This window comes from Vidua chalybeata, chromosome 3 (genome assembly GCF_026979565.1).
Source record: "Vidua chalybeata isolate OUT-0048 chromosome 3, bVidCha1 merged haplotype, whole genome shotgun sequence".
Lineage (NCBI taxonomy): Eukaryota > Metazoa > Chordata > Aves > Passeriformes > Viduidae > Vidua > Vidua chalybeata.
Genome location: NC_071532.1, coordinates 45786145 through 45813785, shown reverse-complemented (window position 1 = coordinate 45813785; position 27641 = coordinate 45786145). Strand labels below are relative to the sequence as shown.

The window sequence follows — 27641 nt, the reverse complement described above, 5'->3', positions numbered from 1 at the left end:
CCTGCTGTCCTGCAAGACTCTTAAATCGGATGTCACTGGAAATGTTCAGTCAGGTTTGATGGAGCCCTGAACGATCTGATCTCTTGAAAGATGACCCTGCACATGCAGGGGGTTGGCCTAGCTGGTCTTTGAGGATTCACTACAATCCAAAGCACTCTCTGGTTCCATGATCTGTGAGAAATTCTGAGGCAGGTTGCAAGTAAATCCTACCTATACCCATATGTTGCCCGTGCTTACAAAGATCTGGCCTTTCATATGGCAGAAGAATTCACAGAGCCCATGAACAGAGCAAATAAACTCTCTAATTAGCATTGTCATCAAGTAGATGTTATAATACAACTGTAACAAAAGAGAAGGCAGAGAACTGCTTGACAACCAAATGTACTTGTGAACAGATTCTCTACCACCCCAGAACTGCACTGGTAGGACCTCAGTGAAATGAGACCATGTTAAACAGAGTAGGGTCAAAGATGGTTATCTTCACCACTCAGCTAGCCTTGTCACCATGTATTTCTTTTACAGAGCTACTGGTAGTTGATCTAAGATGAAAATTCTTTCTTTCTCATTAAGGCAGCAGAAACATCTGAGTCGCAAGACTCATTTTGATAGTTTAATGGGACTTCTGTGGCTTGCATGCCTTATGCTATCACTGTTGAAAAGAGCATTTCACTTGGAATGCACATGTATCAGGACCGTCAGACTGAGAGGTCTGGAAAAGCTGCTGCTCCTGAAATATTTGAAGCCATTTCCTCAGCCCTTCTAGTGAAGAGCAGGTCACTTTTCCTGAAATGACAAAAGTATTAATGATCTTGACATACATAAAGTGGGGGCTTCTTAAAAGAAGAGAAAGCAATAAAAAATCAATTTACCAAAGATCATTCTTTAATAAGAGTTCTTCCTCTTAGCAGCTAAAGTGATAGAAATCACCTATGATACTTTACATAAATGGAAAAAGTGAAAATGGTATCGTTTTGGTATCAAAGCAGGAACCATAGTATTTCTTTTCCTGGCAACACAGCTTGAAACAAGCAGACCTGAGATGAAATCATCACCTCTGGTCAACTCAGTTTTTCCTAAATTATCCACTATGAAATTATCTATTAAAATGTTTCCTAAGGACTGCAAAATGTTGCGATGAAGTGCACACAACTAGATTTGAAATACTATCTGTCAGAAATTAGCTTTTCAGCATTCAAAACACCAGTTGCAAAGGGCAGGGAAGATGGAAAGGGATCACAGCAGTAAATATCCTGTTTTCTTTACAAATTGTTACAAAAAATTAGTTTTCAAGTATTTCCAGCTACTCTTACTCAGTTGAACACATTTCTAATTGAAACCTTCCTGGAAACCTGAAGACCACATGTCCTTGAATGAATTAGGACAAAAGGTAAAATGACTTGGAGGTATTGGTACATGAGAAGGTCAATGTGACCTTCAACGTAATACACATTTGCAGCCCAGAAAGCCAACTGCATTCTGGGCTGCATCAAAAGAAAGTGACCAGTAGGTCAACAGAGCAGATCCTACTCCTCTGCTCTCGTGAGACCTCACCTTGAGTACCGTGTCCAGCTCTGGGATTCCTAACACAAGAGAGATTTTGACCTGCTGGAGCAAGTCCAAAGGAAGGTCACAAAGATGATCAGAGGGCTTTTCTCCTATGAGAAAAGGCTGAGAGAGTTGGGATTGTTCAGCTTGAAGAAGTGAAGGCTCCATCAAGACCTTAGCTTTCCAGTACCTAAAGGGAGCCTACAAGAGAGCTGAAGAGGGACATTTTACAGGAGCATAGAGTGACAGAACAAGGGGAAATGGCTTTCGACAGAAAGAGAGTAGGTTAAATTAGCTATTAGGAAGGTATTCTTCACTGTGGGAGTGATGAGGCACTGGAACAGGTTGCCCAGAAAAGTGGTGGATGCCCCATCCCTGGAAGTGTTCAAGGCCAGGCTGGGTGGAGCTCTGAACAACCTGCAGGTGGTGACCATGCTCACAGCAGGGGGTGGAACCAGGTGATCTTTTAAGATCCTTTCCAACCACAGACATTCTATGATATGCAGATCAAAACATCAAACCACAGAACTATGATTTTTCCACTTCTTTTCAGCAACCTATAATCTCTCTCCTGAGGCATGAACATTTACCTTTCCTAAATCTTACAGTTTCAAGGTTTTCTTTACACAGCTTTAATATTCTCCCTTTTAGAACAGGTAGAATATTACCAGCCTTCTATTCCTTTTCTGCAACACTGTCCAGAAGCCTACACTCCCATTCAGAAAAGCACATGCTACGGGCTGTCCTGACAAAGAACTCTGAAATAGATCCTAAGAGGGAACAGTTCTTTGAAAACATTACATGTTTCAAGGCCTAAAAGAAAAATTTTTTAGGCCTCTGAATGGGGATGAACCCTGTTAGTTATAAATAAAAACTCAGCCGTGAACATGGACAGTAAGGGATGTCCACTTAGGAGAAAAGTTTGGGTTTAAGGAATTTTAAAAGGAAAACAGACTCTTCCCTAGCCACCACACATCATGCTGACTGGCTAAGAAAAGGACATGCAACCTAACCATATGCCTAACAATGCATAAGTCAGCATTTATGACCCTGAGCACAAAGATTCCTATGCTTCAAACCAATTGTTTTGATTCCTGTTCTTCAAAGAGACTGCTTTGTTATATGTCTAAGGGAACATTCTCTACAGTGACAAAATCAATTATTCCTTGCAAAAACTCCATCTAGGGATATTATAAGAAAGAGAAGGGATTCCCCCACCCCATAGTTCCATGATTCCATCATAGCTCTTTGTAATGATAAACAATTTTTAAATCTCAGTTTAAATGTCAATTATACTTCAAAAGTCCCCTTATCTGCTTTACAGTATATCTTATCAGATAAAGCTTTTATCCTTTAAGCTGAAAATTAAAAAAAAAAAGTTGGAGACAATTACCCTAATTTCCTAACCTCTTCAGGGAGTTTCAGGGAATTACAGTAAACTTTCTTTTCAAACAAACAAAAACCATTCAAATGAAAACAGTTTATATTACCTATTAAAAGGCTAGTGATGGTATGCAATGGAAGTACCAGAAAGCTTTTTCTCGTACTACTTTGCAAATTTAACAACATACCATAAGCATCAATTCCCACAAGCAGATTCTGAGAAAACCAATAGAGAATTTCTATTATGGTGTTAGGAAAATTACAAGGCATATTAAAAATCACAGTCCAGGAGAGAGAAAATGTCTGGATACAAACCTGGGCTTAAAATTCATCCTTCATTCTTGAGATGCATAGGACCGGTCATGATTTAAAGCACAGCCATCAGTACTTCCCTTCCTGATGCTCTGCAGCTAGCAGCCTCTGGAGCAGCTCAGCACTACTGCTTGGTGTGAAGTATCCAGGAGAGGGTAAGGCAGCTGAGACAAAAGGAAGGTGGAAGGGTGTGTATGGGAAAGAGCTGAATAAAGAGAGCAAGCTGAAACCTTGCTCTCCTTTGCATGCAGAATGGAGAGTTGCCCCAGTAATTCCTTACCAGGTCTCTAGTGAGATCTTGTAAGGAAAATGTGCCTAGAGAGCCTGTTGTCTCTTAATGTTGTATCAAGTTCAATTCCATCCAAGAAAAACGTAAGTTCAGTCTCAAGGCTTCAGCAAGGCTTGAAGAAATTAGGGCACATTGCTTCCAGTGACTGATTTTAAAACATGACACAGAACACTGGAAAACAAGAGCTATAATGAAAATGAAAAAATGAGTGATACTAACCCACCTGCTTTTTGACCTGAAATGAGAGAGGTGAGACTCAGTCACTGGGACTTGCCACTAAGATCATTGTGAGTAATCTCCCTAGATAAAGTATTTTTAATATATAGGCACTCAAAAAAGAACAAGCATCTAAAATTAAACAGCTAGCAAGATATCATCAACTGCATCGGTCAACCTACTCTTCTACGTTCAATTAAAAAAAAAAAAAAAGATTAAGTGGTTGGTTTGTTAAGTTTCTCCTTCTAAAAAAACAGAAACAAAACCACCACCACCACCAAAACAGTCCTGTCATCTCAGAGACAGCATTTAGCATAGATATGATGTGCGAAGTGCTTTGCTTTGAAACATGTTGGACAATATGATGCTTCACTAGAATTTACACTAAAATTCACCACCACCAAGTTCAAAAATCAATTAGTTACAACGGGGTGTAAGGGGAGTCTAAAATGTTTTCTGGTGGGGGTAGGGAAAAGATCTCTCATTCAGCTGGAATCAGCTGATGATATCACTACAGCCAGAGGATTTGTATCACTTTAACCTTCCCTGTTGGCTTCAATTTATGAGTGATCCTCATGCTCACTTCAAATGCAAGTAAGGATATTTTATATACACAACCGAACTTTTTATTGATTAATACATGTTTTTTTAGTCTGTAAGAAGATGCCAGAATGAAATCTGGATCTGTGGAAGTTAGCAGAAAGCCTGTTCCACCTCACTAGATAAAAGAATATTATTCTGTACTCATCATTCTAATGTTCCAAAAGTGATTTTTGGGAATGAGAAATGTATTGGTGAAAAAGTACACAAGCTATTGACAAGGCTGATTGCTAACATTAAATGTCTTTAACAATTACTAGGTTTTTTTAATTAAAACTTCACTGTTCAGCCCGGGTAAAACTTTAAAAGCTGCACTATTTCTCCCTGATGCTCAGACCTTTAATAAGTAACTGGTCTCGGTGTTTTATGGGCTGTGTTAATAATACTCTAAGGTGTTCTGCACAGTTACAAACCAATGTCTCTAAGCTGCATTAAGAACCCACATCAGACATGTAATACATCTCTTAATGTTCAGAAACGATGCAAGTAGACTATGGCCCTCTCTGTCCCTTTTATTTCCTGTATAATTATCCCCATGATAAATTATTAATATGATCCAGCATTTTACTGACTCATCTGCACACTCATTTCAGGCCAGGAGATGTAATACTTTGAACAGTACAGTGCTGTAATACATTGTCATTACCTAAAGAGAAAATTTTGGTGAATTATTTTTTATGACATCCACACCTAGGATGATGGGGAGAAACCTTAGGAAAAAAGATGAGTATGTTCAGATATTTCTGAGATTCCCTTTGGCACAGAACAAGTCCACACATTTTTCTTTTATTAAAAAGAATCCTAGTGCATATTATCAGTACAAGGCAGAAAATATTACTGAGTTTCAGTCATTAACTTTGCAGGGTCAGAAAGTACCTCCTGAGTTGCTGAGTGGGGTTCCTTGCTATTACATGAACACAATATTTATAATCACAGTCAAGTTAATATAGTAATTGTAAGGGGAAATCTTACCAATTATCTTTTGTATACTACTGTCAAAGCTTTTTACACTAACAAACCTAATTGCATATGTAATTAGTGACACCACAATAAACCCAGTAAAATACTGCTTTGATGGAAGACAAAGTCAGCACAAAGTCTAATATTTACCTGCCTAGAAAGCAGTTTTAAAAATCCACAATAATAAAATAGTCGATGTCCTAAATGATTTTTTTTTATTTTAAGAACTATGTAAAAAATATTTAAAGAAATATCTAGGACCAATGTGTCTGGATGTCTGAATAAATTGTCACAAAGATTGTTCTAGATCTATTCTATCAGTATACTCCCTTCTACACTTACATGACAATAAAAATATTTGAGCTGTCTGGCACAGGTCTACAACTACATGGAGAGAAAAATGAAAGTCAGGGGCAGCATCCAGCTGAAAGTCAACTTGGATGCCACAGTCTGTAGAAAAGTGCCTGGGCAGCACAGCAACAGTAACAAGGTTCATGGATTAATTGAATAGACACCAGAAATCAATTAATGATCTCAATGACACAAAAAGCAAAGGCCCCAAGGAGGAAGGGGTGTAAGTACAGGAAAAAGACACTGCCCCTTTTCAAGGGCAGTTGTTCTGAAAGACAGATATGGGCTTTGGATGCCTGGCATAGGCTTTTCATCTCTGGGATTCCAGAGAGTGCCTGCTGAGGATCACAGGTAGGCTTGGAAGCAAAGTTACACACATATACATACAGAAAAAAAGGAAAGGAAAATATGGCGTGGAAGAGACTATTTGTTTCTAATATAATCTAAAAAATATGGAGCAGGGAGACTGAACAGGAGTTAAATGACAAATTTTTTTGCTGTTTATTTTAAGTGCATGGTTGCAAGATTTTGACTGATGAAAAGGACTGAAGCAGAGGTGAGGAATGGGAAAAAGATGAGAGAGAGCACCATTTGTACCCATCAGATCAACTCTTCAGAGGTAAGAAAGGCAAGAAGCTATTGTTTTCTGCTGTGAACATATGAAGAGCAGGCTCTTGGGTTCCCTTTATTGTTTGTAGCTCCCTTGACCTCTCCTGGATACCTTCAGCACATCACACCAAGCAGCTGTGCTGAGCTGATCCTGAGTGAGGGCACCCCCAGGGCTTTGGGCAGAAGAGGCAGCAGGCAGCCCAGGCCAGTGCCGGGCTGCCTGATGTACATGGCTGCAGAGCCTCAGGAGGTGAAGGGACCCATGTATGGGCAGCAAACCATGGCAGGCCCAGTGTGTCTCAGAGTACAGTGGATTTTAAGCCAGAGTTTGTATCCAGATTTCCTCTCTGTTCTGGGATGACAATTTTTGCAATTTTCTCCCTGATAGTTTTTTTCTTGCTTTATATAGAAGCGGTCTATTAAATTTCTCCAAATTTTCTTTTGAGAATTATTATGGAGTTTTTTTTTTTTAATACCCAAATCAGTTTGCAAGGACAGGGACTTTCATCTGTAGCAGTTTCAACGAGCTGAACATTCCATCCTCCCTTCTTCTTTTCACTTGTACCTAAGCATAGTGGCACCTCTCCTCCTCCACTTATTTTCCCAGAACAGACTACAGAAGTGGTCCTGTAATTAGTTCCCAGATTCCCGGTGCTTCTTATGCAGCCTCTCTGCTGTTACACTCCGAGCTGTAAAAGGCCTGAGCTATTTTCTTCATTGCTTGTCACAAATGGAAAGTTCAGGCAGGAGGCTGGAGTCCTGCCATGCCTCCTTGCAGACTTGGACTGCCTCAGCTCTCCATTTCTCAGCTATCATTCATCAAGGATTTGGGACATTTTTTGTGCTGGATGCCCAAGTTCTGCTCTACCTATTTTAAGCGTGACGTATGAACTCAACTCTGTGGAATGGGGATTTGCACACATGTCTATAATCAACTAAGGTAACAAATCACACACAGAGGTAAAAGCTCTGAATTCAAAGATCTTGAGCAAATCTGAAGTTTCCATAATGCTTAGTCATGGACAATACATCATCCCGAGCTCAGCTACAGACTGTAAGGTTCTCATTAAAGATAGCATGCCATGAAAAGGCTTTAAAAAGATTCACCATTTCATCAACACTTCTGTGGCAGAAAATGACAAATTAGGATACAGAACATTTACAGGTAATTTTTCAAAGGGTGAGAGAGTTTCATTCTAGGTGTTATTAAACTCTAACTGGTATTAGAGCTATCTCTGTAATAGAGATTTTGCCTCTCTTAGAAGTGATATATTATGAGAAATATTACATAGATTATTAAAATTACTTCTCCCCCCCCCACAAACACTTGCTAGAGGACACACCCCAAGAATTCAGAAATTAGAATAATCTGTTGATACATTGTTAGAAAACATTTATGCATGTTATTTTCAGAGAGGAGTAGCAATCAAAGATATAAAAACACAGAAACCTGCAAAAAACACAGGAAATTTTGAATACCACTGCTTAATGTTATCTGTCCCTTTTGTGCTGCTGTAACAATATTATAAATGCTAAATTTATTTATTTATGGGTGGCTGGGACAGAGATTATTTTTGATTTATATTTTTAGTTTCACTGAACAAAAGGAAAAAAATAAATCTCTGTTAAATAACTGCAGCACAAGGATTTGACCAATTAAAAAGTCTCTTGCTCAAAGGTTAGCATTCAGTCAGACTCCCAAACTTCATGGAAATATCACCTCACAATTGCATTTCTAGTATCACTCCAAAACAAACAAGATATTTCTTTTCTGTCACTTAAAGAAAAAGCAACAGGCCTATAGCTGTTGCTGGATGTACAATGACTGTAACTGACTGAAGTGCTCTGAGACAAAGCAACCATGACGAGGCCCTTTTATAAATTTCTGTAACTTTTATTGCCAAGTTAGGTTACTACAGCTGTTTTCTGCCAGCACTGATAGATGGGTGGCTATCAGAAGAACATTTGCTCGTACCATTTCAGAATCAATTGTTCTAAGTGAAGTAGAAAGTTCATTGTGCAATTCGCTGAAAAGAGGAAACCAAATGGCCTTCCCAGAGCACCCAGTCATGAGCAGCCTCGGAGTAATCTTTCCAGGACAGGCAAAAGGGGACCACAGCTATGAGCACACACTTAGATGGCCACACAGCATCATAATCTCCTCCTACACAACTAGAGGCTTTGCCCAGTGACCACCAAGGAGGGATATCAACTAGCCAGCCCCCTTCCCTCCAAGAGACAGGCCTTTCCTTGTCATCAACCCCATCCTTCCCTCGGATCAGCATGCTTCCATGCTATAACCAGGAAAACCCCAGAAATGCTCCAGATAATTCAGCAAGATGCTTTCATAACTGATTTGACAGAACAGGTTGAAGCATATATGGAACTATGCAAGGATTTAGCAGGACTTAACAGCAAACTCAGAAAAGAGAAAAAAGTGACATGAGCTAATCAAGTGGAAACACAAACTGCTTTCTTATATCATTATTCTGTGGATGCTGAGCTTCTTCAGAGGGAGCTCAGTAAAAACACATTTGAACTCCATCATTATGCTCCATAAAAAGAAGGCAATTGGCAATGTACCTAATCATTCTTATGTAGGATTACTTACACCACAAGCATCACCTTATTCTTTCCTAATAACATATATTTAATGGTAAGAAATCTTGAGCATTCAAATAATAAATATCAATAAACCACGAAAAAGCCTGTTACTTTCTTATATAAAACCATTACTGCAGTATCATCTATCTGGAAATATCTTGTAGGGTAGGGTGTTTGAGAGAGAAATATTTCAGAGGGTATTTTAGAGAGAAATAAATATATTTTAGAACCACCATACCACAGCAAGTTACCAAGGCTTGTGACAGAGACCAGTTTTTGACTAATGGCAGTGATAACCCACTTAACAGAGACATACAACTAGTAAAGATTGAGCTATGCTCTACATAGGCATGTTTTACTGCAATCTTGAATAACAGCCCTTATCACAATTTATGGTATTCTCCTAAAATTTCACTGGTTAGAAAGCTCTTGATCTTCATCATAATTATAGAAGATGAAACTTTTTTCCCCTTTGAAAGATGCAAGCATTTCTTTCTAGTAAGGTATCAGCGTACTCATTCCAGATTTAAATCAAAGCAAACAGCACCTGTTTGGAATAAACCTGCTTATTTCACCTACTATTTTGCTTTCAAATCTTAAAGTAACATTTTTGTTCTGTCAGCTCCATCTCACAGGTTTGACATGGTCCTCCACAGGCAGAAGCTGATTTGTCTGTCTTCCTCCTGGAGATGCAACACCAGGCTGGGACCAGAAGGATAAGCAGAGACAATGCCAGACACCAGGGAGATCGAGAGGCCCCACCCTTGGATGTTTTCCACATGGGTGGCCAAGACTTGGCATACAGCCCAGTCAAATTATGAAGTTAACCCTACCTAGACCAGTGGACTGAAGAAGGTACCTCCAGAGGTCCTTTGCACCCATCATAAAGCAGCCTTTGCTCCCTTTTTCTTTACTCCTGAGAAGTACAAAGGCTTCAGCATAGCAATATTAGCTCTTACTGTTTTCTGCATACCTATGTGCCAACTTCTATTCATGCTGAGAGTAATATCTGCTAAGGACTACTTGAACAACATACAGGAATATCTCCCTAGAGACAAGAAAGTGTTTATTACTTACCTCCTAACCTGTAGATTTTAGCAAGCACAAGTCACATATATCCATAAAGCAGCTTAATGTTTAATAAATAACTTTTTGAACCTTTTTCCTCTTTTTCATTTTGACAACTTTTCTTCATCCAATATTTTTATTTGCAATCTAAGATAAAAAAAAATTTCTCACAAGATCCCTGGAGCTCACATACATTACCTTCTTTTCCCATTCTTTCAGTGAAAAATAAATGAATAAGTAAAAATCTGTAGAAAGAAGGGACTTGATGTCTGCTTAAAAAGGGAGCAGGTGAAGAAAAAAGTAATCAGTAGGCTTGAGAATTACTGTGGAGAAATAGGCATGTTTGGAAAGTACAAAAGGTTGCTGAGAGCACTAAACACCACACAAAACCTGCCTTAAGAGTTGTTATTTTCCTAGCTACAATATCTGAAGAGGCAAACTGTATGCTCTGTTTATTTTCATTCACCATAAGCACTCTGAACTTAGCAGATGCCAGCATGTGTTTCCACTAGAAACACACAATTAAACTCGCTTGGAAATAACCAATAGGTGGAGGAATAAAGACATGTTGGGCCACTTGACACTAGCTGGAAAGCACAAGGACAATCTATCAGCCACAGTAGCCAACAGAACTTAAGGAAACCAGAATATTTGATTGTATGGAAGTTCAACTGAGGACTGAACAGTAATTGTTGAGTGGGGGTGAAATAGGCCTCTACATAGAACAGAAACCAGCTGCACATCCTCTACAGCGGGAACTCTGCAAATCACCCTGGATTGCTAGTGTCTTTTTAGCATTATTTATAACTCTTCATTGCCACAATTTGAGACTGCAGTATTTCTGGTTGGTTGGGGTGTATTTCTGAGTTTTTCTGAGAAAATACCCCAAACTCTATAGACATTAAACTGTGGCCCCCTCCCATGTTGCATTCTGCAACTTCCAGTCCCAAGTGTGCCACACTACCAGTCCTTTGTTTATACATTCTGGCTTTCATATTTTTAAGGTTTACTAGTTCCATACACTCCATTTAATTTTTGTCCTATGCCCATAATATCATCTTCTGTCAACAAGCCAAATGATTCCCCTGAAGAGACTGGAAAGCCACTTGCTCCTTTCCCATGCTTTACTGACAGTAAACACAATTCCTGAATCTTGCTTGTGTAGCGTTTTAAATGTGCCCCTGGAGATTCCTGAGCTCTGGCGCTAAATTGTTCAGCCCAGTTGGATTGCTGAAACCCCTGTTTCAACATGCCAGCACTGACAAGCATGATGAAAGAGATATCCTCTGGAAAGCAACAGTTCAAAAGAGCCTCTTCAGTATGCTGTGTAACAATTTATGTAAAACTAGCTGACTGAAAAGAAGAAAAATAAAAGCTGACCAAGAGTGAACTGGACAACTAAGAAACAGAATCAGACACCAAGAGTTCAGTCATCAGTAAAAAAAATTAACTACAGTCTACTAAACACCACCCTTCTGTCTCTCAGTATCTCATCCAAAGCAAAACAACAAAATTTTATTTTAGTGAAAGGTATTAACAATAATTTAAAATGTTATCTTTCAACTATCCCCCAAACAAGAAAAGTTCCCTCACAGATATTGACAGAAAAACAGAATATGCATGAAATTAAAAACTGAAGACTTAGCTACCAAAGAATACTTGCCAAAATGCATGCTTGAAGTATTTCCCACTTTGTGTCACTATTACCATGGGAAAAAAACCCACACAAACTGCTTTAGTAATAAGGATCCTGGAATGTCTCTGTGGTGTAAATGAGAAGAAAACACAGAGAATGGAGATCTCCCACCTCCTCCCTCTGATTCTTCAGCAGCAATAATGCGCAGATTAAACCACATATAACATTTATTAGACATTAATGTGAAGGCATTTAAAGCCTTATAACAGGAAAGAAGGCTAAATGAATGCCATCTTCAACAATGTGTGAAAAAATAAGAGACTGTTCAGTGACAGGAACAAGCTCAAACACAGTGATGAGAAATTAACTGACCAATTCATTAGTCACAAAATGCACCTCATTTGAATACAACTTTAAAAAAGTGTTGGCATTGCTTCTGTTGCCTGTATTTGCCAGGAGCCTGAGCTGACCTTCACGTAGCGAGATATTTTCCTCATACTTCTGTGATACTTCCTACAGAGTTAATCCTGATTTTTCCTGTGCTAGAGAAGACTATACATTAAAGCAGCATGCATTGAGGGCTGAGCCTTGTAGCATGTTGAGTGCTCTGGCCCCTGGCCATGAGAGCACTTAGGCACATGTTCTACTTTAAACACATGAGTAGTTCTGGTGAAATTCAGAGAGAAAGTCACAGTATGGCCAGATTATGCCTTGCAAATGTAAAGCTATTTTAAAAATGAGCAAAGCTATTAAAAACTAACACAATTATTTCCCTGAATCATGTAAATCCGGGTAGACAAGATGTTCTACAACATATTAATAGGGTCAGAGAGGCCTCTCAGCCCCACTCATGGCTCAGGTATACTCCCAAATTTGACAAGCATGATAAAATTGTTTTGCAGAAAATACTGTGAGCATTCAAAGTTCAGCACTATCATTCACTGCCACCAAAACCAGAAAGAAAGGCAGAAACTGAAACCTGAAGGATATCCTCAATTATTGTCCAGCTTGCAGGCTTCTGAACCACGAAGGGTATGCGCACCCTTCACAAAATTATTCAAGTTTACACTACCTTTTAACAACTACCCAGGTCTGGAAAATTTATTTCCTTTTCACCACTGACATAAGCAATAAAACTGCATTAATTATTCCCTGAAAATGCTTTTAACATTCCAGTGTTAAAATTACCCTATATCAAGTTGCAGACAAAAGGAAAAAAGTTGAATAAGTTGAATGTACAGACTACAGAAAATTTCTGTAGACTTAGTGCTTTGAGGATAGGAATAAAAAAAAAAAAAAAAAAAGACATCAAGATCACTTTTATCTGTGTACCTAAATCTTTACATATCTTTCAGATGAAAAGAAGTATTATTGTCACTACTATGATCATATTTTCTGAAATGTGAATGTTACATAATGCATAAATTTTATTTGAAAACAAATCTGGTTTTAATCTTGTTAGCATATTTTATAACTCTTGCTCAAATACATTGGAAACAATTTAAATAATTTTTGTTACATATTGTAATCTGCACTTTGAGTGACAACCTCTGCACTGGTTATCATCTTAGAGGGATGAGATAATAACCCCCTGCTTCAAGCAGTATTTCATAATGCAAAATGTCAGAGCTCTGTAAAGCAGCGCTAGAACATCTTAGCAAATTGTTGTATCAATGACATTTTAAAACTAGAGACTAGGCATTTTAAGCTAAGAGATCAAAAACATTCTGTGCTTGATTTTGCAGCACATAAAAGTGTAATGCTTCCACCACTGCAGCTGAGAGCGCCTTAGTTTCTTCAATACTACTGTATTAAAAAAAAAAAAATTAAAAAGAAAGGAAAAGTCTAATTACAAAAGCTTTAAATTTTGAGTAACTGCTGGTATATACAATATCCCCACCTTTTCCCTCAGTGAAATCCTCACTTGTTTTACCAGGTATGATGGGAAACAGTGATTGAGAAACTTGGTTCAAGACTTTGGGCTTCCTGATGAAAGGATCAAACAACATGCATTTGAGCCACAGGTTGTACAGACCTCTGGTATCTGTACAAAATCTTGCAGCTGAAAGGAAAAGCTGGGACAGGATTTTGAGAAGCAGGCTTCAGGTAACAGTTCATGCCAGCCCTTAGGACACAGGATGTCTCTCAGCTACCTACCTGGGCCCAGGGACAGAGACCCACCACCGCTGATTCTAAAGAGTTGCTCAGTTTGGAAAAGACCTCTGTGGTCATTAAGCCCAGCCATTAACCCAGCACTGCCAAGTCCATCAATAAACCAGGTCCCTAAGTGTCATATCTACATGTCTTTTCAATACCTCCAAGGGTGGTGACTCCATCACTTCCCTGGGCAGCCTGTTCCAATATTTAACAACGTTTCAGTAAAGGTTGTTGTCAGATAAAAACCACTTAAAATCTGTAAGAAATTTTTAATATATATTTTAACATCTTAACATCTTCCTTTTTAACATCTATATCTGTTCTATTTTTTCTGGTGCTAAGACATTTAAAACACCCTTCAGGTGCTGAAACATTGCCAGCCATTTCTGCCACTGTGGCAGCTGTGATGAACACTGTTCAGAAGAATGATTTCAATAGACTTGCCCAGTCCTGTGAGACCTCTGTTTCTAACTCTTTTCTTGGCCCTACCCTGTAGTGCTTAACTCTATCAGTTCTCATCGACACAACAGGTTAGATTTCCAAGTCCTGACAGCCTGTAGAAAAATACTTAGTTTGGGACAGCACACTATCCATTCTGCTTTTCCTGATGCCTTCTGTAGGAGAGCTGGGAAGTTCTGTATCTGCTTGTTTTAAGGGAGATCCCATATGGATAAACAATGCTGTTCTTATGACATGATTTGACTTGGCTGACAATGAATCTGTCCTGTTACATTGCTGTGTCATCATGTCTCACTGGGCTCTGACAAATTACAGAAGCAGGTACACTCCTAAAAGCCACCTGTGAACCACTGATGGCACATATATGGATCTAGCAAGGTAAGCTTCAGATACTGAGGTGCTCAGCAGCAAAGGGTCATATGACTCATTTAATAAATTCATTATTTATATTGAACATAACCTATATGCAGAGGTGGCTACATACTTTAATTGCACTAATGATGAAGAGACTATCTTCTAAGTCCTAAGCTACATTTATACATAATTTATAAAATTATTCTTTCATTTAATGAGTGTTGGTCTTCATCAAGGAAAAAAAAAAAAAAAGCCAAACCAAAAAACCCACTCTAAATCAAGACCACAAAAAAAGCCAAAACAATTTGAAAAACCACTAGTGGAAACAAAGCAATAAGCAGTTTAGATACATAAATAAGTAAGGGAAAAAACACAGCCTGCTATCTCTTTCTGTATAAAAGCAGAGGCAGAGATAAAGCAAGTCAGAACTAAATAAATACTGAAGAGATCCATTAAAATAACCAAAAAAAGGGTGACTTTCTATTCATATTGAAGCCCACTATAAACCTCATTTGTTCATCAATTTACTCTTTATTTTGTCAAATCACTAAATACAAACAGAAGCCCAGACAAACCCAAGCCAAATCAGACTTACAAAAAGTACTTCACGTAACTACTCTGCTCTTAGCGCTGAATGACTCAGGAGCAAGGGACACAAGGAATCAGGCCTTACTGGCAAACAGGGGCACAGGAGCAGCGCTAAGTCTGGACAACATCCCCTCTGTACATCCTCTTCACTAGCTGTTATTAGTCCACATACTTTAACTTTTCCTTTTCAAATTAAAATAAATTATAAAATCTCCATGGTGAAGACAAAGAATTTGAGACAACTATCACCACTCTACACCAGATTAACCAAGCAGAGTTAATTAGAGCAGTTTGCACATTTGAGCAAGTAGTTATAAACCAAAGATAAAGCTGACAGTAGTCAACTCCTTTGTTTATATTTTGTATGACCCACAAGATGTGTCTAGAAAATACAGCAAGAAAAAAAACTAGAGAGCTCAGACAGCTAATTAATACTGCTAATTTAACTTGTACCCTAACACACCACTCACTTATTGTTATCTGCACTCCATCAAGGAGTAGATGGTGACAGTTCTCAAGCATTGCTAGTAAATTATTTTCACTTTGTCCTTTCCTTCATAAACAAAACATCACAGTGACAAAAGCTGCTTGACCTACTTTTTAAGAAAGAGATTTCCAAAGAAGCACACCCCCCTCCTATCTCTAGTATGCACAAGAGCACACAAACTAGCTACTAAACTGATTTGCATGTTTTTTCCACTGTATCACAGTGGAATTAATCTCACCTATTCTTTTCCTGGATTATGTATTTTAAAGTATCCATATATTCCATAAGTAGAAAGCAAGCCCCACAGCTGTAGTGAAAACATACACAGACATGTAGACATAATGCTAGTTTATCACTCATCCCAGTGAGACTCGTTTTCCCCAGATCTCAGGGATCTGCCAAACTTTTAAGACACTTACAAAAGAGCTCTGATAAACTTTCTGAGAATATCACAGAAGTGAAATAACCTCTTGAAAAAATCATCCTCTTTATCTTTTAAATAATTTTCTTGACTTCATTTTTTTTCATCTATGGACAGCTACAAGTTCTGAAGTAATAAAATGATGCTATGCCATGGGGCTTGCCTTTGGAACCTCACTGTCAGCTTCTGCTGGACAGCTATCATTTTCCAACGGCTAGCCTTGTTTTATCTTTGCTTTTTGTTTCCTCAGATGCCTCTTTCTTCAATTTTGCTGCACCTTGAGACTCTCTGGAACAACGACAGTCTTTTCCTATAAAGCATGTGCCAGGGCACAGGAACTACTATCCTCTCAGTGGTCAGGGGAGTATGATCTCTGAAATGAAGTGGGTTACAGCCAACAGAGAGGTGCTCACATATTTGGAAGCAACATTCCTTTACCAAAATAGAGGCACTTTGAAGTTCTTACTTCTTACGCTTAGAACAATTCCTCACACAATCTGGGTGGCACATAAAGATTCACACTGTATCAGTTAATCATGGAGAATGGGTTCATTACACTGGAATCCCCACCAATACTAAATGGGTGGGGGTAAAAGTGATGGTTCATTGGTTTTTAACTGACATAACACAACAACCCTCTCTGGGGAAAACAACATAGTTTTACAGTTGATTTAATTGAAAAGTACAGTGGATTAGTTACTGTGGCGAAAAAAGCATTCACAGAATTTAACATTATTTTGGGATATTGCAAAAAAGTAACATGGACATGGGAAACTTAGAAGAACCTCAGTTTTCAAAAACTTCCTGGAAACTCACAGCTCCTAAAAGTGAGTTGAGATAGGCAAAATGTTGCTGGAAGATAAGTGATCTCTCTGCTGTCTGGGGCTCAGACACAGGGGAAGAGGGAAACGGGGAGCACATTCAGCTGCAGCGTGGAATGAGCTCTTCTCAAGCCTGAGGATCCAATATTGCTCCTGGCTGGAATGGTCAATCACAAAAACATTTTTTCTCTTAGTTCAGTTTTCACCTATCAGGAAAATGAAACCTTAAGTGTAAATTAGAGAATTTGAAAAAAATACTATAGCTCTATAGTTCATCAAGTCTGAGAAATGATAAATTCTTCCAAAGATTTAGTCCAGACCAAGTACAAGCAGCTTTTAAAGTGTGTTGTATCAACACATTCAAACTAAAGCATTCTTTGCAGCAGATAATGACAAGCTTGCACATGAACATTGGTGTCTTGCTTTGACTTTCTTCTCCTAAAGGACAACTTTAAGTAAAGGGAAAGAAAAAGGAGAGGAAAAATAAAAGTAGTTTATTTCAGTACTTCAAACAGTTAGACGCTTATAAGTAATCACACACTGTATAATAATGAATTCAGTCCAAAATGAACACTAGGAGCAAAAATGAAAAGTGAAACATAAGTAAACTCTGTAAACAATTATATGGCTCACAGAAATGTGATATAAAAGGAACTGCATAAAACAGTTTACAAGCAAGGTTCATAGCTTTCTTTAACCAAATAGAGGGGGAAGTCAATGTTAGCAGTCTCATAATACTCACTGAGGTGATGGTAATATGACAGCATTATTTATCCTCTGAAATAACAATGACTCTCTGTGAACAATTGAATTAGCTGTTATCTTATAAACAGCTCAGGATCACAGACATATATGTAATAACAGAGGATGCACACAGCCCTACAGTTACATGCACCTTCTTTCTTCCACCTGTGTCACCCACAAAAGCCTGGGAGCACTGGATGATGTCACCCCATGTGCAGTCCCCCGTCCAACCTAAGCACAGAAATTAAGTCACCCCTTTTGAATCATGTCTCCCCAGGCTCAAGTTCTTCTGGTTTTAAAAATTTGTATTAGGACTTTAACAAATATGGTGAAATTGTGCTTGAATCTGCTCAAGTATGTGCATTTGCCAAACAAAAGAAATCCTGTGAGTATTCCTGCTCCACAGCTGACTCACATTCAGAACTAAATCCTACACACTATTATTTTATGGCCTTGCTTGGAGTCAACATAAAGCTGACTTGTACTTAAATTACTTTCAAATCTCCTTTGGCAAGAACAACTTTCCATAGTAAGGAGAACTATTCTTTAGAGACCAGATGTTTTAACACCAACACCTGAATTCATTTAATCTGAGCTTTTCAGAATCATTGCCATCACCTGCTGTAGATGCTAATGTGCTGCTTTGGGCTGTTGGAAAGTTTGATGCCTCAATTCTCACAGGATTTATCACTTTGAGGCAGGGCCTTCGCTTCCTCTCTCCTGAGTACAATAACACACCCACAAATCCTCTCTTCTCAAAAGCCTTCAGCCACTCTTTCATAGTGATGTAGCTGGGCAGCACACAAAGAAATAAAATTATTTTGCTAACATAAAAAATAATTTCTTCTTTTTCTAATGTTGCAAAGACAAAGTATCAACAATCTTTCAGTCAGGAAAAAGTGAACCACGAGATATTTTAAATACTTATGGTATTACCTATTTCTAAGTGGAATAATTTTTTCCAAGCATTTGAAGCAAAGCCACCAGGAGGAGGGGACACAGCAGCTGCTCACCAGAACCAAGCAACAGAACAGCTTAGAGGAAGAATTAACAGAATGAGAGACTATATAACTGAAATTATTATAAAAAGGTTATAACACCAGATGTAAGCTGAAATCCAGTTGATAAACCAAATTGACACAGTTTATTTTATTAATACAAATAGTTAAACCAAACCATAGTGTTATCACTTACTCAAAATGTTTCAGCTTTAAAGCATGGCATTGATTAATTAGAACTACACAAGAAAGTCTTGTATAATGGAGTCAGGCCATTAACTTCACTTGGCTGAATGTGAAACTTGGGCTGTAAGTTTTAAGTCTTGAAAAGAGCTATATATATTCTCCAATGGGAAATAATTTCCACACCACTAAAATGCCCACATTGCTCTGCTGAAACAGAGACTATTTAACAGAGCACCAAAACATCAATTTCACTGAGCAGAGGAAATAAAGACTGTCTACTACAAATGAGTAAACGTTTTCCAGTAACAAGTAGAACAAGTAGAAAATGAAGAACAAGTAGTAACAAGTAGAAAATGGTTCAAAACGTCTTGCTTCTCATGTCTTTTTTTTTATTTATTAAAAAAAAAAACAACTCCTTGGTTTAATAAAGTTAACATTCTGTTTATATATAAAAAGAATGCATCAGGTAGCATGCAAAAGGGAAAGTGTGTAATTTCTGTGAATGTCAAACCATTGAGTTCCTATCATTTTGAGACACCGCTTGTGTACCTAAAATGTACAATCCATTTGAAAAAGTGTGGTTGCTCCAAAGATGCAATTACTGCAATTCCAACAAAACAAAATGAACTATAGGAAGCACTGGGCTCTTGAGGCTTATCTTGGCCTTGCATTTTAAAATAGGAAATAACAATATTGCATGCACAGACAATTACCCAGAGGGTAATATATCCCTTTCTATGATAAGTATCTAAGACAGATGTAAGACAAGAATTGCATTCTGAAGTTTCCTGCCTCTCCCCATGGACAACTTAGAAATACTAGGTGAATCCTATCTTTATTATAAAGAACTGAGTAATAAGAGATACACAGTAATGGCTTCAGATTTCAGATAAAGTGAGCAATTTATAAAAAAGTGAACATAATTTTAAAAGAAAGGTTATTTTCCAAGTTTACTCTTCTCCTTTTTTTCCCCCTCACCAAAACAACTTTTTTTTAAAGTGCCTCTGTATAATTTAAACTATTATTTCCTCTTCTTATGTATGTGCACATTTATATATATACACATACAGCATACCAAAAAATATATAGAGGAAATGAAATTAAGATATAACAGCATATGTTAATTCTTAGAATAAGGAATATCATGTCTCACCAAGACATTGGTACCAAGTATTCAAAATCAGTATACTGTAGTATCTAAATTGTTTCCATATTAGCATGGAAAAGAATGACTTTTGATACTAAATCTATTTACTGCCTCATTTAAGCAAATGATGTAGCAGAAAAATTAAACTTTCCCAAGAGAAATGCTTATACACAGAAATGTATAGCCCAAATTAGTAGCTAAAAACTGCTGTAAAATGCACTCAATTCACATAAAATACAGTTAGAAGACATGTTTTTATAAAGCTCAAGAAGGCTGGATAATACAAAGGGAAATAAAATGAGAGGAAAGCTAATAAGAGAAAGTATTACATAGTTTTAATAAAAGCAGAGAAGGGTACTAAAATGCTTTTGCCAAAAGCAATACTACGAAAGATACACATTAAAGTTATCAGGATTTGAGCTGGTTTACTCCAACTTTAATTTTTCTGGTAAAAAAGGATATCAAAGGGTATTTAACTGAGACCAGTGAGTCTGAAAAGGTGATTATCTAAAACCATTAGTAATTCCATCAGAAAGCATATATTTGTGAAAATCTGCACTGATACAGTTTTGATCTCATTTAGATAGTTCTATCCAAGCTAAAAAAATGCCAGTATCTAGATGGTGAAAATTATTTGACAACAATAAAAGAAAAAAGAAAAAAACACCAACCCTTACATAAATTTCTGAATAAATTTGCTCAGATTTAATACAAACCTCATCTCAAAGCAATGAATGCAAAATTGAACTGTGGATGCCTGTTGTAACAACATGAATCAAACTTATTAATCTTATTCGTCCCCTTCTCAAGAACTTAATTAGTTTTTGAATGCCTAGATTTTGTTTCCCTAAGATGAGAAATATAAATTGCTTATCAGAAGCTCTATCTTCTCTACCAGTTTCCTCATTCCACCATTTTTTGCTGTTGCTGATGCAGGCTATAGGAATAATCAGTTAGAGGAGATTTAGACACCATATGCCTTTGTTCAGTTGGAAAATCAGAAAAATGCAATGATTCTTACCTATTTTCCACAATGTGCTTTGCAAAGGCACTTTTCACAAAAGTTTTAAGACATTATGCTTAATTTGGGTACACGTACTTATAACTATTCTCTGATATTAGGTAAACTATACAACAACATTGATATATTGACAATAATTAAAATAAAACAAAAAATCAAATCTTACCTCACTGTAAAGGCAAATTTTAGCAGCCTATATTTTTCAATAACTTCATTGTTGACCTGCTGATTGCACAAGAGGCAACAACTGATAGTAAATTAGGGGGAGTGCTGGCATAAATGATGGCAGTGTCTCTAGCTGGGAAGATGTTTGCATTCTTGAGGTTTAAGCCAACAAAAACCTCATGTCCTATCCCAGGTGCCAAGGTGGGTTCATGTCACAGAATAACTCCCAGCGAGAGTAGGGACCAGGTGTGGAAGGGATGGGCAGGAGCCCTGGCAAGGGCAGAAGCCACATTTGCCCTCATCCAGGTGGGCAATGGTCCTGGACAAATAGTGTTTAAATACTTCATTATCATATTATTTATTTCAGAATTATGCCTATAATAAAAAACTATTCCCAACATCTATATGTATATAACACAAAGCTTCAAAATAATAAACCTTCAGAAAGGAACTCTAGCTGCTATATATGAAAAAACAAAGAAAAAAAATACTGATTTCTTTAAGCAGCATACTTCTTTTTTTCCCCTAGAAGTCCCTATTGAATCACTTCTGTGACAAACCTCGGAGTCATCAAACTCAGGTTTCTCAGGGATATTGGAAGAACTACCCAATTCCAGCAGTCAGTGTACAGCATATAGGAGATATGTATATTTAGTTTATCTTTAGAAGAAATAAAGTTCCACTTTCTAGGCATATTTTTGGGTGATTAATCCTAGGAAATTGTTAAGTCCTTAACTCTTCTAGTAAGCATTTACCATATCTTCTCCAGACAGATATCCAGAATTAAAACTGTGTAATTGATTACACTGCAAACCTGGCTGCTGTGCAAGTCAGGAGCGCAAGCAGGAAGAAGAGGTGACACAACATGCCATGTGTCTCCTCCTGCCAGACCAGCCACCCTGACAAACAGGAAAGAACATCTGGCAGCGGATTTGCCTAGCACTTACAGAGGCTGAAGTAAGCAAAATTCTTTGGTGAATCCCTAGAACTCATCTGTTGCCACCAAGAAGAACCCAAAAGAAGTGGTGAGGATGCAGCTGCTGGCATCTCCTGTCCTCCAGACATGGACAAAAGTGATGTTGGTAAATCACCTGAACATGTATTTCAGTGCTGTGAGCATGCCAGTGTGAGACCACAAACCAGTGAACTCAGTTACTGATTGTCTAAAATAAGCCACCTCTCCTTTCCAAATGGTATCTGACTGAGTTAGCTGCACCAATTTCATGCTGTTCCACAAGGTTTAATTTTGAGGAGAGGAGGCAGTGCAGCTTGGGCACCACAAGCAGTTCATCCCTGATACAGCTCTGCTTGTTCACACACCATTTAAACACTTCCAGCTTTCCAGGCTCCTCCCTCCCCTATCAAACTTACAATGTGTTGGATAGTTCTGGTTATCTGTTGGAAACTTTACCTTCATAGCAAGACTATTAAAAAAAAAACAAAATACAAACCCAAATAGATCTTAAGCACTCATTATATTCTTGTATTATTTTTAATGAGAAAAAAACCCATAACAAACTAGATTAATATTCTAATTAAAAAAAAATAATCAGCTTACTAGTGTTTGCTTGTTTTTTTTTTTTACCCTAACAAAACTGGCAAGCTCTTAGTTTTCTGCAGAAAATAGCTGCTGTTGCTTTTTCACAGTAGCACAGTAGAAAAGCTAAAAATTAAATATTAATACATTGAATATATTTTCAAGCAAGCTTGCTCAAGCTTTAGACCCAACTTTTTCTTTAAGAGCCTGCAGCAGTTAAAGAGTATAGAATTTAAACACAACAGTAAGATTACCACAGAACCTCTTCTGATTCCAAGCAGTTTTAAAAACTTACTATGTTTTTAAATGCAAAAATGTCACAGAAGTAGTAACATTATTAGTACAAATAATTCATGAATTCAAAAGAAAATTATGCAGGAATTCAAAACTTTAAAAAGTGAAAATATTTTCTCCATTCAGATAAAGAAATTGCTTGCAGCAGTTCATTTAAAACCAATTCCTGTCACACTAACATTAGAAGGATGTTCTTTAAGAGAAAATAAAATGACAGACTGATTCATTGACTAGCACGTTTGCAGGACATCGTGATAGAGAATCATCAATCAAGACTCCCTACTAATAGAAAATAATTAGAACAAAGCACATCAGCAGCAATGCCTCTTCAGTTATCAGGCCTTTCTGTAACCAATACCTAACCTTGAGGCCAGTTTCTCAGTAGCTTTCAGAGTTCCTATGACATAATTTATTCAAGACTCTTGACATAGTGCAGTCCTTCAGTATCAAAATATCAGCTTAAAAATTAAGTACATAAAGGTGTAGGTAAACAAGGACAAAGGGGAGTTCTTACTTTGAAGGCACTGAAGCAACATGAGTTTAAATTCACCCAATCCAGAAGTTTTCAAGATAAATGTTAGCAATATTTCTTTGTTTCTATTACCTCAGTTCAGGATATATCTCAGCAGGATCAGGATTACTTTAATAAATGCTTACACTGATTTTATGTGTACCTGACATGCCATTTAGTCTGTCACCCAAACAAAGCCCGTGATGTGGTTTGGACAGCCAGACTAGCAGGTGGCACTGATGGACCCAGGTTCACTGAATTCACTGTGTGAATTCTGATGAAGCAATGTTCTAAGCAAAATCAATGGCAGTCTAGAGAACCCTGAATATTGCCACAATAGGCAGAAAGCAATAGAAATAATAAAAACTGGTTTTAATACGTATTAATTATGCTTTACAGTTAAAATTGAGTACTTTAGTTACAACACAATTTGTAAACTCTGAGGAGCCTCCAGCACAGAGAAGCTGAAACAAGAGTTCCGAAGCAGAACCAGATAAAATGCAAGCTTCCATTGCTCAGTAATGATACAGGAGGTTTCACTACATGATTTTTGACAGATTGTTTTGGGTTGAGAAATGAGATACAGGGCTAGACTTTTTTCATGTTTTCTTCTCATTGCCTTTTTTTGTTTTGTTTTGTTTTGTTTTGTTACATAATAGAATGGTAATCTTACTTAGCAGCAGCTGCCATTGCTTCTTTAAGTGGTTATCTATATAATATAACACTCTGAAAATACAGGTGGTAAATATTAGGAATACCTGCTATGTTTTTTTTAATTGAGCTTTCTAGAATTATTCAGTCTTCCAAGTAAATGAAGGTAATTCTATATTAAAAATTCCTTTGTTATTCTTATAACTTAACATATGGCCTGAAACACTTTTTGTAGATGTCCTGACCTTTAATGTTTTATACATTATCTTTTCAATTACCATAAACATCTCCCAAATAGCACCTGGCTCCTGTTCTCTATGGCTTCTTTTTCATCCTGTGCTGACTCTGCATATTGAACATCTGAAAAAAAATCCTTTCAAAATTAAAATACTATATGAATTTCCTCAATATATAGCAGAAAATTAAGATTTACACTTTTATTGTTGTTTGGCTTTGGTTTGGATATTGTTGTCTGGGGTTTGGTTCATTAGGATTTTTTTAAATCTCAGTGTTTTCCAGCAACCAAAAAAATCCTATCAAAGTTGATCAGTTGGTCTAAAGCAGAATGAAGATCAGAAGGCACTCAACTACAGGCTGATACACAATTTTATATTTAAAGTACTTCTTCCTTTGAAAGAGATTGTATTTCCTTTTCACACAAGTTCTCAAATCCCACTGTGCCCTCTAAAAGCCTGACTTGATTGTAATAGGACACCTGTAATAGGTTTCCCTGGTCTATTTAATGGGGTATAGGATTTGGGAACAAACTAGAAATATTGTTATCATTATTATATTACAGATTTTAAATATATGCTACTGCTTGAATATTGTTTTCTCTCTTGCAGGGTTTGGATTTGGTGAGAAAAGCTTACTTCTCCTCTAGATATCATTCTGCAAGGTACTGTGGTAAGGGTAGAAAATCCTCTAGGTTTCACATCCTGTGTGATGGCATTCAGTTTACTTCCTGATGCCCACCTTAGCTTTCTTCTGGTTAGAAAGAATTAGTGGAGTAACTTGCTGGCCATTTGAGGGCCTGTGTGAGCCTTGAGTGGATACAGTAGTGAGAGGAGGATGAGGATGGATGCCCTTACACGAGGTACATTCTCTTTGCTTGAAGATTTGGATTGCAAAGAGGAACAGTTCTAGCAAGAATGCCAAAACAGTGTTAAGTTGTCAAGACAATGTATAATGACACTTCTTAAACAATTGAAGATGTCATCAAACCTTTTTTTTTTTTTTTTTAAAGTCTGGCCTCAAGGGAAACACTGTGGATTAGAATGGATTTTGTTCTCTTGCTGGTGGACACAGGAAAAAAATGCAGTAAAATGGCAGGAAAATGTAGTGGAGAAGACAGCTGCAAAAGGAAACATAATCCTGCAGTATTTACACATATGGGATAGACAGTTTTTTCTTTTTAAACAAGTTAGTTCTTCCATGAGACTTGTCACAAAGCCCTGATTTCATGATGAATCAGTGCACACCCAGGATGTATAAACAGGCTAAGAAATGTATGGCACATTGCTAATAAGGAAAAATAAAAAGGTCAAGTCTTTGAAGCAAATCTGCTAATTTGGCAAATAGAAAGCTTGGTTAGAGAGCAATGCAGAACTCAATAAATACCCAGGGCAATGCTTTGCAGAACCAACAGGTGCTGGATAACCCATCAAACAATATCAGGTTTGTCCCCTCAAAAGTTGCAGGTGGAAACAAGCAAGGTGATGCTTTTTTTGCTATTTATCTGGCCCCCTGGTTTCAGAGTTGTATGGTTACTACCTGGGAGGTGGAAAATTTGAAATGCAAAGCCAGCTGAAACTGGTAACAGAGAAGCAGGCAGACAATGACAGGATAAGAAAATGTGCTACAGGGCTGTCCCTTTCTCAATGTAAACACCCATAATAATAGCAACCAGTTTTGCTGGTGAACATCTCTATCCACTTTATGAGATATTTAAACACATCCTTCTATTACCAAGTGCACTTCTAGAAATTGCACTGCTTCTATCTTAGTTCATTACAGCACTTAAGCATGTAGTAAGAACAGCCTTGACTAAATGCCTTATGGCAGTAGGCAAATTCATATTTGTCTCTTCTATTCTCTTTACTTTTTTCACTACTTCTGCATCCTTCTAAGAACTCTGGAATCTGAAGAAGAAAGGGAAAGATACCTTTCATATATCTTTTCTAACACAAACACTAGATGCAAACTTAAGGTAACAAACATTAACACGCAAATTTTAACAGTGGCTAAGCAACTGTTCCAGATATTTCAGTACCATTTATAACCAAACACTGGCATAAGAACCATATCTAAACCCTCAAAAAGGAGGAGAGTGAGAGAGTGAAAATTTAAACCTCAATTTCTTAACCTGATTTTTGGAGAGGAGGCTGGGCTGCAATTTCTGCTGTGTTAAGGAGTAGTCAGTGGAATGTTCTGACACCCAAATTTGGTTTGTCAACGTGTTTAGCCAAATGAAAAATGAGTGCTTTGGATCTCATTATTGTATGTCTAGACACAGAAGCAATAATTCAGTTATAATATGAAGAGCCTTGCTTTCAATATTATTGATTATACAATACTTAACAGTGCTCACAGATACTATAATCAGATTAATTGTAGGCACAAAACAGAGAAGCAGCACAAAAAATAAAACTGAAAAATTATTTCCAAATATTTTCTCCAATTAATTTTTTTACCCATGTCTATTTGTAACACAGTTACAGTTATCTTAAATACATTGTGGTACATATCTGACCCAAAAGAACATTTGATTGGAATCTAATTTGAACTAAACACACTAAATGAAGGTGAAGACGCTTTCAAGTTGACAGGAAAGATAACATTTCAAGTTGTGTATCAGAATTTTTGCACAGCTCTAAAATAATCCAAAAAGAGAAAAGTTCTATACAGTTGTTTCTGAACTTCGGTTTCAGTTCTATACGGTTATTTCTGAACTTAGGTTAAAGTTCCTTCTCTGAAGCATTTAATATAAATGTACAGAATCAAAACTCACCACAGACATGGAAGAGGAGAAGTATATAGCATGTTTGAGATGACTGTATATCATCCAACTGGCAGTCCATTATACCATCGGCTGATGAAAGATTTTTCCATAACCATAAAGATCTTAAAAAAAAAAAAAAGAGAGAAGTCAAGAGATAATCACACACTGAAGAAGTGAAAACTGAATGCTCCTTATTTAAAATACAGTTTCACTGCTGTTTAAAGCATCCTTTTAAAACAACAGTAACAAAAGAGCCTGTTCCACATCATTACCATCCAGCAAGAGGTGGACACACATTCTCGTACAACCACTGCAATGGTATTTGGTCAGATACTTCATTTGCAATTATTTTACAGATTTTTTGACTTCCAGCTGACTTTAGGATTCACAACTTTTTTTTTTTCAATGTTGTTTAACAAGGACAGTTGTATGCATTAGCATGTTCTCAAAACAGTATTTTTCAAGTGCTGGTTTCCTTCTTGTTTCATTTAGGCAAGGCTCTACCACACAATTTCTACCAAAACAC

The 27641-nt window shown here is 37.3% G+C and overlaps 1 protein-coding gene across 1 annotated transcript in view; it reads right to left on the bottom strand.

The window, feature by feature from the left end:
• Positions 1–27196, bottom strand: part of CHRM3 (cholinergic receptor muscarinic 3) — a 177220-nt gene extending 150024 nt beyond the window's left edge. Inside the window, exon 1 of the transcript XR_008430296.1 lies at positions 27125–27196. The gene's annotated coding sequence lies outside the window, so the exon portion shown is untranslated. The remainder of the gene's footprint in view (positions 1–27124) is intronic.
• Between the last annotated feature and the right edge of the window lie 445 nt (positions 27197–27641).